The 13,351-nt window shown below is 51.5% G+C and overlaps 1 pseudogene; it reads right to left on the bottom strand.

Annotated features, from left to right (window-relative positions):
• Positions 1–8,571: 8,571 nt before the first annotated feature.
• On the bottom strand, positions 8,572–10,242 carry LOC144134073 (uncharacterized; annotated as a pseudogene).
• Positions 10,243–13,351: the final 3,109 nt, after the last annotated feature.

The raw sequence follows: 13,351 nt of genomic DNA on the forward strand, positions 1-13,351 counted from the left end.
AGACAGTTACTGCGCCATTTCCTTTCCTCAAAAACCAATTTTCAATCTCAAGGTGAACGCAATACGGTCGATTTACGTGGCTGCCGCCACACTAATCGCATATCAGCCGGAATGCTGGTTTGCGGCTTAACTGAATTCTTCTGATTACTATTTCATGCAATGCTTTAAGTGCACTGCCAATAAGGAAAGCAACAACGGCCTTTACAAAGGTGCAATAAATGCCTAACCTAATTATGACAGGCAAAGCCTTCACTAATCCCAGCGCTAAATACGAATAGATATTGTAGCGTGCGTTGAGGCCACTGGCTCCGATTGAGAACGGTATGTTCCTGTTTCCATTGCGATATGTTGTAAATGACTGGTTTCAGCTGTTAGACAGACGCGTACAAGGATCCAACGTGAACTCAGCGCGCACCCCATTCCGCGATACGAACAACGTTATTACACCCCCTAGAAAGAAGTTAAGTGGATTAGCTGGTTTTTCTCTCCAAACTGAGCGGTGCGGGCGTGTCCACGAACGCTCCGGCTTTGCAGCCGTTTTCGGCGCTACGCGCCATCGCGATTGACTCGTGTGCTACATCGCCAGATTCGACAAGGTGAGCCGCATCGACCGACGCGAAATTTTTCCGGGTGGGACACCATCTGGCCGAATTTCGGGCATTTCTGACTTCAACGCGTGCGAGGACGGGTTAGGCGTAACCCCGACATCGGACGCCGGAGGCCCGCCATCGTGCTCGCGGGCCCCCACAACATCTGCCATGGAGGTATACGCCGTGGAAGGCGAGACGATCACCCCCGCAGCCCTCTCCGAGGAAGGATGGGGTACATCAGCGGAAAATATGAAGGAGCACGCCAAACCAGGATCCGGGAAAGAGCGGAGCTGCTTGGCCTAAAGCAGCAGCACGCCGGATCGACCAACGCCGGACGCGCCCGAAACACAGGCAAGTCCTCAGTAGTGACCGATCATAAAAAGTCGTCAACGAGACGTAGGAGGCCACCACTCCCACGCCTACCGGAATATGACCGCAAGGTCCTAGTCAGGCCGAAGAACTTAAACCTTCGCACAACTACCCCAGGGCAGTTGCTCAAAGCGATCTGCCAGCAGCTAAACCTCCCGCCTCAAGGGAGAACCGGCTCGGACGTGGCGTGGATTGGACGCTCGCGCGAATGCTCCTCGCTTCACCCATGCCCACCGGTGAATTCAGCGACGGTCAACACCGCTCTTGTCTGGATTTCGTCTTCGAAGCTCGGATAACGCCGTCGGACGCATCGGCAAGTCCCTTTTTGCCTGTTTCTGCGGACTTTTCTGCGTTTCGGCTCTCGCCGTTACGCACGGCCCGCTAGGCCCACGCCAGGCCTAGCGACCCCGCTCTGACGGGGCTGTGCCGCATTATCTGAGTGGGATCTTCCTCCAACATTGGACATGGAAGTCACCGTGGAGGGGACTGACATTAGCCCCGAAGAAGTTTCGCACCAATATGGTTGGTTCACCGTCGGTGAATCGAAACGCTCCGGTCACGAACGCCAAAGGAATAACCCCGTGGCACACAATGGAACCGATCGCGACCAGGGACAGGGCAGCATGCGGCACTCTGCCGACTCCTCTGCGAAAAAGCTTGGCCGACGACTTGCTCGACAATCGGTGGCGTCGAACCTACCTCGCCTACCCAAGGGCCTAACCAAGGTGATATTCCGGCCATCAGGCGGCCTCCGTATACTCGAGAGCTGTGGCCAACTCGGCATCTTTCAACTCATCCGGGACGCCGCGGGCCTCACCTTGGCAGAATCATCTGAAGACTGCATGCTACTCAACTTCAAGCAACACACCATACTGGTGGCCACCCATTCCGCGGTACGAGTGGAACGCTACTTAAACATCAAGGAGCTCATCTACGGCGAGAACAAGATCGCCATCACCTCGAATGTCGCCACGCCGGATGGCAGTGGTAAAGGAGTGATCCAAGGCGTTCCGAAACATCTATCGGACGCTGACATCCTTGCGAACCTTCAGCATCCAAGGAATCCTCCAATATGTGGAGTCCGGCGCATGGGTGCGCAGTCGCAGACGGTCCTCATTCTCTTCAACGGTGAGCGAGTTCCCCGTTGGATCAGCTTCGGTGGTGGCATGATTCGCTGCTGCCTCTACAAAAAAAAAATACGAAGTGTGTTCTTTGTGCGGACAACTCGGACATCGCAGAGACGTTTGCCCGGACCCGAAAAACGCTCGCTGCCGCGGATGCGGCGTGGCCAATCCTCCTGAGACACATAGCTGCGAGCCTGAGTGTGCCTTGTGCGGTAAGGGCCATGAACTGGGCAGCAACAAATGCCGCGAAATCTACCGCACTCCATACATTGTCAGCAAACGCCGCTGGGAACAGGAATGCCAACATCTGACCCAGCCCCCGCCTAAGCGAAAAGCAGGCGATTCCCTGTCCGAAGGCCAAACACTAGCCGACACCATTCACAAAATTCAAGAAGCGCAAACGCAGACTAACAGCACCCTCATTCAAGTGCAGCTTACAATGACTTCCATCATGGAAGAATTATGCAGACACCGGCAGGAATTAACTTAGGCAGCTGGCAGCAGGAAGCAGAGAGCAGGCTCCTTCCTCACAAAATTCGCAAACCCGCTTCTTCTGAAGCGGTATCCGACTAGCAACAACATGGCGCCACAACCCAATTACACCATCTGGCAGTGGAACTGCCGAGGATTTAGCCGCAAACGAGCTGTACTCCAACAATTCCTCAACAATAGGGACGGACCGGACTTAATCGCACTACAAGAGACACAAACTAATAGCAAGCTAGCTGGGTATCAATCCTTTTCATCGGGGGGTGGAACGCTTGGAGTCACGACTCTTGTCAAACGAAATATTACGATAGTACAGCACGATACACCAGTCACAAATGTCATACACGTGCTAGTCGAATTAATTCCACCTAGGAAACCCGACCACAGCCTGTTTGTGCTGAATATCTATAGCAGCCCAAAGTTACGGAAAGCAAGCTTCGGCCCGCTTTTTCAGGCGACCCTGAAGCTCGCAGGCAATCACCCCGTCATTTTCACGGGAGACTTTAATGCCCAACACCCGGCTTGGGGTTACGCACAGGAGGACATTAAAGGTAGAAAACTGTGGCTCACCGCACAACAGTGTGGGTTGACTCTTATTATAGATCCACTAGTCCCCACCCGCTGCGGTAACAGTGTTTCCAGGGATACGTCTCCCGATCTGACTTTTGCTAAAAATTCGGGCACTCCAACATGGATAAACACTCAACAAAATTTCGGCAGCGATCACTACATATTGGAAATAGTGACCTCAACTGGCCCAAAACGTCGTAGCGCTCGAGCCCCCACCCTTGTCGATTGGGACACGTTCCGCGCTAAAAGAGCCGCCCGAGAAGCTGATACCCCCGAAATACTAGGCATAGATATCTGAGCACAGGATCTTTGTCAAGATGCCAAAACATTCACCCATACGTTAGACCAGGCTGACCACCTGGAGATTGCGGACAGCCGGCTTCTTCACCTATGGGAGGCAAAGAGAGGACTCGAGAACCGACTCAAACGACAGCGGTGGAACCGCAATCTGCGCAGAAGAATAGCTAGGCTAAACAAGAAGATCGAGGATCATGCAGCTAAACTTACTCAACAAAACTGGGATGACATATGCAACCAAATGGATGGCAATATGGGAGTCTCTAAAACTTGGCACTTGCTCCGTCATCTACTTGACCCTACAGGTAGCAGAACCACCCAGAGGCAGAACCTGCAGAAGCTTGTGCATGAGTATGCAGGCCCACCAGAGGACCTTTTCCTTGAACTTAAAGATAGATATATTGGCAATGCTCCTATCCAAGCCTTCCCAGATTATGCTGGTCCGGAAAACACGCAGCTCGACTCCCCCATTACTGTGGATGAGGTTAGGGCAGAGATTGCCAGGCTAAACTGCAAATCCGCCACTGGCCCAGATGCAGTATCCAACAAGATCCTCCGCAACCTGGATGAAGTGTCGCTACAATCACTAACTGAGTATATGCAGAAATGCTGGTCGGAGGGCTCCATCCCACAAATATGGAAAACGGCAGAGATCATTCTCATCCCAAAGCCAGGGAAGGCACTCAGCCTTGAGAACCTCAGGCCGATTTCGCTCACGTCTTGTGTAGGTAAGCTCATGGAGCACGTAGTTCATACCCGCCTCAACCGGTTTATGGAGGAGAACGAGCTGTACCTTCCAACCATGATTGGATTTCGACCAAAACTTTCTACGCAGGATGTAATGCTTCAACTCAAACATCAGATTATTGAGGCAAAAACGCGGGACACCAGAATAATTCTTGGACTTGACCTGGAAAAGGCCTTTGACAATGTCAGACATGATGCGATCTTGGAGAACCTTCATGAACTCGGGGTGGGAGCCCGCACCTTCAACTATATCCGCGACTTTCTCTCAGGCAGAAAGGCGCATTTTCAAGTAGGAGGTCTCCACTCGCATGACTTCCCCCTCGGCAACAAGGGCACCCCGCAGGGATCGGTCCTATCACCATTTCTCTTCAACGTTGCAATGTTGAAACTTCCACACCAATTAGCGCAGGTTCCGCAACTCCACCACAGCCTCTATGCTGACGATATCACCTTGTGGACCGCCGAGGGCAGTGATGCCGAAATCGAAGAGAGACTACAGCATGCAATAGATATCGTGGGGAACTATGTAGACCCTAGGGGGCTGCGGTGCTCTCCAGCCAAATCTGAATTTCTCATATTCCGCAACATCAGATCCCTTGCGCAAACCCCACCGGCCATCGAACTCAGTATTCGCGGAGTCCCCATTCCTCGAGTGCCCAAAATTAAAATCTTGGGCCTAATTCTACAAGAACACAGCTTCAACGGTGACGTAATTCGGAAGCTTCAGGCAACCTCGCAGCAAATTATGCGACTCATTCGCCGCATTAGTAACCGCCACTCGGGCTTGAAGGAAAGCAATACTTTCCGTTTAGTACAAGCCTTTGTGATAAGCCGCATAGCTTACGTATGCCCTTACCTACATCTCAAGTCAGGCTGAAAAAGAAAAAGTGGAGGCCATAATCAGAAAATGCGTCAAACAGGCAGTTGGGCTACCCATGCACACAGCGACTGAGAAAGTGTTAGGTCTCGGTCTTCATAACACCCTAAGCGAGATTATTGAAGCGGTAACCGTCTCGCAGTACGAACGACTATCGGCCACACTAACTGGCAGACACATTCTGTCCACACTAGGCATAACATACGAACGACAAGGCGGACCCACAACTGACCTTCCCAAACATATACGCCAGCTTCTGGTCATTCCTCAACTACCTCGGAACATGCACCCAGATTTCCACGCTGAACGTCGTACAGAGAGAGCCAAATCATTAGGCAAACGCTTGCTTAATGATACCTCTGTGGTATATGTAGATGCGGCAGATTCTTCGGCTGACAATATGGTAGCTGTGGTCACCACGGAACGTGGTACACTCATAACTGGGGGCACTATACGCACTCAGCACACACATGTTGGAGAAGAAACAGCCATTGCTCTAGCCATTGTGGGATCCTCGGCAGAAACCATTGTCAGCGACTCAAAATTGGCTATACGTAACTACACGTTCGGAAGAATCTCCCCACAAGCAGCACGGATTCTGCTAAATTATCAGCCCACGCGGCGCATTCGCCTAATCTGGACGCCTGCTCATGCTTCCCTTGCTGGTAATGAGGCGGCTCATAACCTAGCTCGAGAACAGTCCCGCCGAGCTGGGTCGTGCAGCCCACCCGCCCTATACTCTGGCAAGGACAGGTTGTTTTCTTACAGAGAAATCCTGCAGCACTACAGGCTTGCAAGACTCAGATTCCCCCAGCAGATAAAACGCTCTCCAAGCAACAGGCCAAAGCCTGGCGTAAACTTCAAACTAACACCTATCCAAATCCCCAATTGTGTAGCTTCTATTCGGAAGGACTCTACTCAAACAAATGCAAAAATTGTGATGCGAAAGCCGATCTAAATCATATGATCTGGAACTGCCCGCAGTCCAAACCCGCGAGTCACTTCATTACCGACTCTGCTCATTGGGAGGCTCTATTGCTCAGCCCCAACCCGGGGATACAGATCAAGCTCCTCCAGCTGGCTGAAGACGCCGCCGCTGCCCAAGGGATAGCGGCCGCCGTTTAAGCGGGGGGCGACTTCGTGTCGCTCCTCTATATCCGCTGGAAATAAAGTTTCACAACCAACCAATCCCGCCTCAAGAAATCTTCACGAGCGACAGGTTGCGGATCAACCCATACAACAACACCTTCACGGTCAGCACCCCCGTGAAAGAACGAGCAGACGCCTACCGGAGCATGCCAGGATTCACAATGAACAACGAAGACTACCCAGTAATGGCTTACTTCCCCACGCCAGAGCGATCCGTGAGAGCAGTGATTTACGGAGCCCTCGGCAACGAGACGCCGGATGATATTCTTCATTACTGCATCAATGAAAAGCCACAACTCCCCATCGTCAACGCACGCCGCATGGGACGCTCCAGAGCGGTCGTCATCACCTTCGAGAGCACCAAACCGCCGAAGGAAATGATTTTCCAAGCAGGCCTTTTCACCTGCTATCCGTATAAAGAACGGGTAGAAACATGTCTCAACTGTCGCAGGGGTCGGGCACCGAGCCGATGTGGGCTGCAGACCGAAAAGCCAACGTGGCCGTCGCTGCCGGGAGGAGCACGGCCGCCACCGGAGGAAGGCGAGTCCCCCAGCTGCGAAGTCAAATGCATCATTTTCGAGGGTGCGCACGCTACGGGAAGCCGCAACTGCAAGCACCGTTTCGTCGAGAAACCGAAGAAACTCTAGGCCAAGAAGCCACCGACCGGAAATCGGTACACCCTGCTCTCGTCGGAAGACGACAACCCCGGACGACGCTCGAGATCCAGACAACGGTCTTCGAGCCGACGCCGCAGCGAAAGTCAGTCGAGGGACAGGTCTACCTCCTGCCCGCTCCTGGACGACCGCGGATCAAGCATCCCGAGAAACAAGAGCAACGAGCGCAAGAAACCCCCCCCCCCCTCTCAGGAAGCAGCAGTACCACCCAGAACGCCGACAAACAGGTGAGCTGGGTGGACATTGTCTCCCAAGCGGACACTAGGGCGCGCGCGTCTCTGGAGCAAAATAGAAAGCTAAAATAAGAGAATGCTGCACTCCGTCGGGATCTAGACGAGCTTGAAAAACTCGTCAAAGCTGGTCCCAATCATATACCCCTCAACAAACCGGTAACCGCGCGACCGGCTCAACCTACTCCGACCCATATCGTAACTGAGGATGCGATGGATACGGACGCTAACCACGGAACGCTAAAGAGACAGGCGTCGAAGGACATAGATGCTAACGCGAAGAGAGTAGCTTAGACATCTCCAGAGGGTGAGCCGCAGCCCAAACCAAAAACCACCGTCACCTCTAAAGGCACTGCGCGCATAAACGAGAGGTTAGACAAACTTGAAAAAGACAACCCGGAAACCAAACACAATCTCTCACTAGTCGGACAGACTCTCCAACAAATCCTACAACGCCTAACAGCACTAGACCGCCTCGCGGCTCTAGAAGCTACCGTGCAAATGCTCGTGCAGCAACTGCCACGAAGCCCCCCTCAAACAACTCAGAAAATTATGATCTGGCAGTGGAACTGCAGGGGCTACACAAACAAACGCGGCAACCTATACGCACGAGGAGTGATCACAATTGCATTAAAAAAGTTTGTGCATAGTTTATTTTTTTAAATTCCGCTAATCATGATTATGTACACGGGTCAGACAGTCGACTTAATTCGGTTGGGACATGACTGGTTATATGAAATCCTTTACATCTGGCCACGAAGCAAAGTAGCTCAGCGCCACTGTGATTTGCATTAAAGGAGTCCTAGAACTGAAATGCTTCACTTGTCACAACTCCGATTCAAATGCAAGCAGTTGAAGACTTGGGGGGGGGGGGGGGGGGGGGGGGGGAAGGGCGTCTCCCCTGTTCCGTGGTGCCTGGTTTTGTGCCAGGTTGCGATGCCGGCCACAATTAAGTCGGGCAGCGAAAAGGTGTCCTTCCGCGCGCCTGCCTAATAATAGTAATAATTGGTTTTGGGGGAAGGGAAATGGCGCAGTATCTGTCTCATATATCGTTGGACACCTGAACCGTGCCGTAAAGGAAGGGATATAGGAGGGAGTGAAAGAACAAAGAGGTGCCGTAGTGGAGGGCTTCGGAATAATTTCGACCACCTGGGGATCTTTAACGTGCACTGCCATCGCACAGCACACGGGCGCCTTAGCAAATAATAGTTGTTTTTTTGTGGAAAGGAAATGGCGCGGTATCTGTCTCATATCGTTGGACACCGGAACCGCGGCGTAAGGGAAGGGACAAAGGAGGGAGTGAAAGAAGAAAGGGGCGCCGTAGTGGAGGGCTCCGGAATAATTTCGACCACCTGGGGATCTTTAACGTGCACTGACATGGTGGTGGTGAAAACTTTTAATTGCTGCAATAGAGTTGGGGAGCCACAGAGTGGCCCCGCTACCTGGTCGGCGTCCCTAGTCCGGGACATCGCATGACAATGCCCCGTCTCTCGCCCGTTTCACCAGAGCCCTTTGGGACTCAAGCGAGGAGCAGTTGAGGAGGGCTGTCTCCCATGCCTCTCTGGAAGGGGTAGGGGAAGGGGGGAGGTGGGGATTTTGAGTACATGCCCACACCATGTGGAAGATATCACATATCTCCCCACAGTGCGGGCATCGCCCATCCGTGTTAGGATCGTAATGCTTTAAGATTGCAGTACAGATCAGAGTACCCGTCTGCAGGCGCCTTAAAGTTCGCTCCTCCGTCTTACTCAGCCCCTTGGCAGGGGCCGGGAAAAGGCGGTGGTTGTCGCTATAATGCGTTATTATTTCCCTGAATCGCAGCAGCGGCTGGTTAGTCTCCGAGCCAGAAGAGCTGGGATGAGGAGCCCGGTAAATAAGCGCTCGGGCAGCCGCGTCAGCGGCCTAATTACCCTGTACGCCCTGATGGCCAGGAGCCCAAATGATTCTTTTCGGTGTTGGATCAGTGGCAGTCCGTCTTAGAATGCAAGCAGCTAAGGGGGAGATCTCCCCAGCCAAGTAATGATCACATGCTTTTCGGGAGTTCGTAATGATGATTCTCGAATTGGCGTGGGCGGCAGCAAGCGCTATCGCTACTTCCTCGGCTCGCATTGAATTCGGGGCTCGAAAAGAGAGTCCATCGACGTGCATTTCCCGGTGAACAACAGCGGCCGTGTAAAATCCCGTGGGCGACGGCCCTGCTACGTCTACATAATATACACTGGGTCGGGAGCCGTGTTGTCTCTCAAGAGCCCGAGCCCGCGCTTTTCGTCTGTTTTCGTGCATGTCGGTGTCCATGTTACGGGGGAGCGGGGAGACCCAGAGCATATGGCGCCACAGTACCGGGATACGCTCCGTCTCCTCTGGAGTGCAGTCGTGTTGGATGTGTAAGCGGTTTAGCAGGCGGCGCCCAGGGGCCGTCTGCATGAGCCGCGTGTATTGGTTCACGAGGTGGGCCTCCCGCAGCTCCTGGTAGGAGTTTAGCACCCCCAATGCCTTCAGTTTGGCATTAGAGGTAGCCACCGGGAGATCCAGGGCTCGCTTAGTTGCCTTGCGGATGATGGCGTCTATTCGCGCCTCGTCTTGCTTAGTAGTGCGGAGATATGGCACGGCGTAGAGGATCCGGCTAGTCACGAAGGCATAGACGAGCCGAAGCGCGTCCCTGCCCCGCAGACCGCCCCGCTTGTTGGAAACGCGGCGGATCATACGCCCTACCTGTTCGCCTACTCTCTTGAGTTTCACAATGGTGGAGTCCGGTCTGAGTCTGTGGTGAATGAAAAGGCCCAGAATACGGAGCTCCTCCACCTCTCTAATAGGACCTCCTGACAGAGAGATGTGAATTACTGTCCTATCCTTTGGGTTCGCTCTGACATGCAGAAGCTCTGATTTCGCTGGAGCACATTGGGGCCCACAGTCGATAGCATACGCATCGACTATGGAAGCGGCCTGCTGAAGGCGAGCCTCCATGTCCCCAAGGCTCCCCTCAGTGGTCCAAATTGTAATGTCATCTGCATATAACGCGTGTTGAATGCCTTCCACCCGGGCCAGTTGGCTTGGGAGGCGCATCATAGCTATGTTGAACAGGAGCGGTGATAACACCGCTCCCTGAGGGGTACCCCGTGTTCCCATCATGTAAGGGCCGTATTCCTCGCCCTCAATCCCAAGGAAGGCCTGGCGATTAGTCAAGAAATCTCTTACATACGCGTAGGCCCTAGCCCCACAATCGGTAGAACTCAAGTTGGCCAAGATGCTTCCGTGTTTAACATTGTCGAAAGCCCCTTTCTGGTCAAGGGCGAGGATGGCTTTGTCATTGTGTTGCATAGTTGTGGGTCGTATTACATCCCTGTGCAGCTGGAGAAGGACATCCTGTGCAGACATGTGGGGGCGAAACCCGAACTGGGTGAGTGCAAAGACGCCCTTACTCTCCAGGTATGGAGAGAGGCGATCCCGAACCATCGTCTCCATAAGCTTGCCCGCACATGAGGTCAGTGATATGGGCCTCAGGTTGTCCTTATTCACGGCCTTACCTGTTTTAGGGATAAACGTCAAAAGTGACGTTTTCCACTCGGGAGGGAGTGGACGCCCGTCCCAGATCTGGTTGATGTATTCTAATAAATGGAGATAGCCTGGGATGGAAGTAGTTTACTTTTTTGTGTGTTTCAGGCTGGTTTAAACTTAATTTTAACCCAGGTACTCCCTACTCGCCGAGGCAAGGAGTACCTGGGTTCCATTCCGGCCACATTTCGATGGTAGCGACACGCAAATGCACCCGTGTGCTGTGCGATGTAAGCGCACGTTAAAACACCTTAGATCGTGCGAATTAATCCGCAAATCCCCACTACAGCTACCCTCATGGCCCGTTAGTCGCATCGGGTTGTTAAAATCTCAAGTTCTGAGAGATGCTTAAACACGTACCTTGTGTCGAAGTGTTTTTCGATAACCGCAGAATTCTCTTGCAGCGGCTTGGCGGCCCTTGGAATAGCACGTGCCCACTTTTCAAATTCATGTTTGATCCGGAGGCGCCCGTGTGCTGTGCGATGTCAGTGCATCGCACAGCACACGGGCGCCTTAGCGTTCGCCTCCATAAAAACGCAGCCGCCGCGGTCGGGTTCGAACCCGGGAACTCCGGATCAAACATGAATTTGAAAAGTGGGCACGTGCTATTCCAAGGGCCGACAAGCCGCTGCAAGAGAATTCTGCGGTTATCGAAAGGCACTTCGACGCCAGGTACGTGTTTAAGCTTCTCTCAGAACTTGAGATTTTAACAACCCGATGCGAGGAACGGGCCATGAGGGTAGCTGTAGTGGGGATTTGCGGATTAATTCGGACGATCTAAGGTTTTTTTTTTTAACGTGCGCTTACATCGCGCAGCACACGGGTGCATTTGCGTGTCGCTACCATCGAAATGTGGCCGGAATGGAACCCAGGTACTCCTTACCTCGGCGAGTAGGGAGTATCTGGGTTAAAATTAAGTTTAAAGCAGCCTGATACTCACAAAAAAGTCAAGAGGGTTAAGCGCTGTGTTCTGTAAAAATGTGCTCTGTAATAACTGCACTATTTGTAATAAACTTGGGTTGAGCCGCCAACGTTTTGTACTTCATAATCTTTTTAACGGCTGTTCCATAACGACTGTATATAGTGCACCAATCTCTTCCTCCCTTTAAAGTACTATCAGAATCGCAAATATGTGACAAATGCGCGGGCGACATATGTTCAAGGTTGTTCCAGCTTTCTGACCTTTCCACAGTTATTCCTATTTCGAACTGTACTTTCTACAACGCATAAGTGCGCCAACCTTGGCATTGGAGATAAGCGTTGAAGATTAAGCCCCTCGCTGTATCAGCTGCGTGGTCGATGCTGGTAGTTTCTCATGTGTAATGAGAGTAGTGAAGCATTAAATTAAATTATCTTAGCGTCTACATTGCTGAAAAAAGATACTTGTCAGCGTCTAAAGCATTCAAGCGGATAAAAACGCGCGTGACCAAATTTTTTCGCCGGGCCGGAGCAATGCAGACGCCGCGAGAAACGACGGCGGCTAAATTTTCAAGTAATGCTGGAATCTGTTTTGATGCTGTTTATCACTTGACAACAAATAAGAGATTCAAACAATTCTAGCGGATATATATTATTGAATCATCATTTATTATCAGGTTTGATTCCGTTCTGATTATTCAGGTTGGGCTACGCAGCTTGGCAAGCTGATGTGGCATGGCAGACATCCATAAAGTGATTCGTGGCGCTTCATCCATTGAACTGCTGAGTCGTATCCGAACTACTCATGACACTTGTATTGCAAGAGAACTTTTGCAATTTCCTGAACCAAATTCCTCGTCCAGCTTTTGCACGATGTCCTCGCAATATGTCGGAGTTGTAAAGAGATGCACATTATGATTATCAGCATAGGTTTGGTTTATGGGGTTTAACGTCCCAAAGCAACTCAGGTTGTAATGAATGCCGTAGTGAAGGGCTCTGGAAATTTCGACCACCTGGGGTTCCTTAACGTGCACTGATATCTCACAGTACACAGGCCTCTAGAATTTCGCTTCCATCGAAATTCGACAGGCGCGGCGGGTATCGAACCCGCGTCTTTCGGGCCAGCAGCAACTCGCCATAACCACTCAGCCACCGCGGCGGCTGGATTATCAGCATAAGTATGACCATAGCAAGAAAAGGCGAATATTATTAACACATTGAATTTTGCGGCGCACAGTACGCGAGAAGATACTCGCAAAAGATGTCTATAATATTTTTGTAAATGATGCTTAAGAACTATCGCCACATTAGTTGTAAAATCTGTAATCGAACTTATCATATTTGCCTTGCACTGAAATGCCGATTCCTAATCTTAAAAGACTACAGACACCAAATTTTTGCTTGCGTGCTTTCTTCTTTCAAACGATGCGTTAGACATTCGTATACATGGAGCACTTTGTTGAATTCGTATACAACCGCTATAACTAATATAAAATTGAATTTCTCCTTGACGCTGTTTTGGTTTCATCGCCCGATCAAAGACTGTGACGTCAAGTTGATGTTTTGGTCACGCAATCCACTAAAGAAACTGTAATATATTCACTGACAAATCGTTTTTTTTATTCCAGGTGTTGGGCGAGGCTGGATTAAATGTCTTAGTGAATCAAAACTGCATATCAGTGTTTGTATTGCAGTTTTTCTAGTGGATCACGTGACCAAAACATCAACTTGACGTTACAGTCGTCGGTCGACGAAACCGAAACGG

This window comes from Amblyomma americanum, chromosome 1 (assembly GCF_052857255.1).
Source record: "Amblyomma americanum isolate KBUSLIRL-KWMA chromosome 1, ASM5285725v1, whole genome shotgun sequence".
Lineage (NCBI taxonomy): Eukaryota > Metazoa > Arthropoda > Arachnida > Ixodida > Ixodidae > Amblyomma > Amblyomma americanum.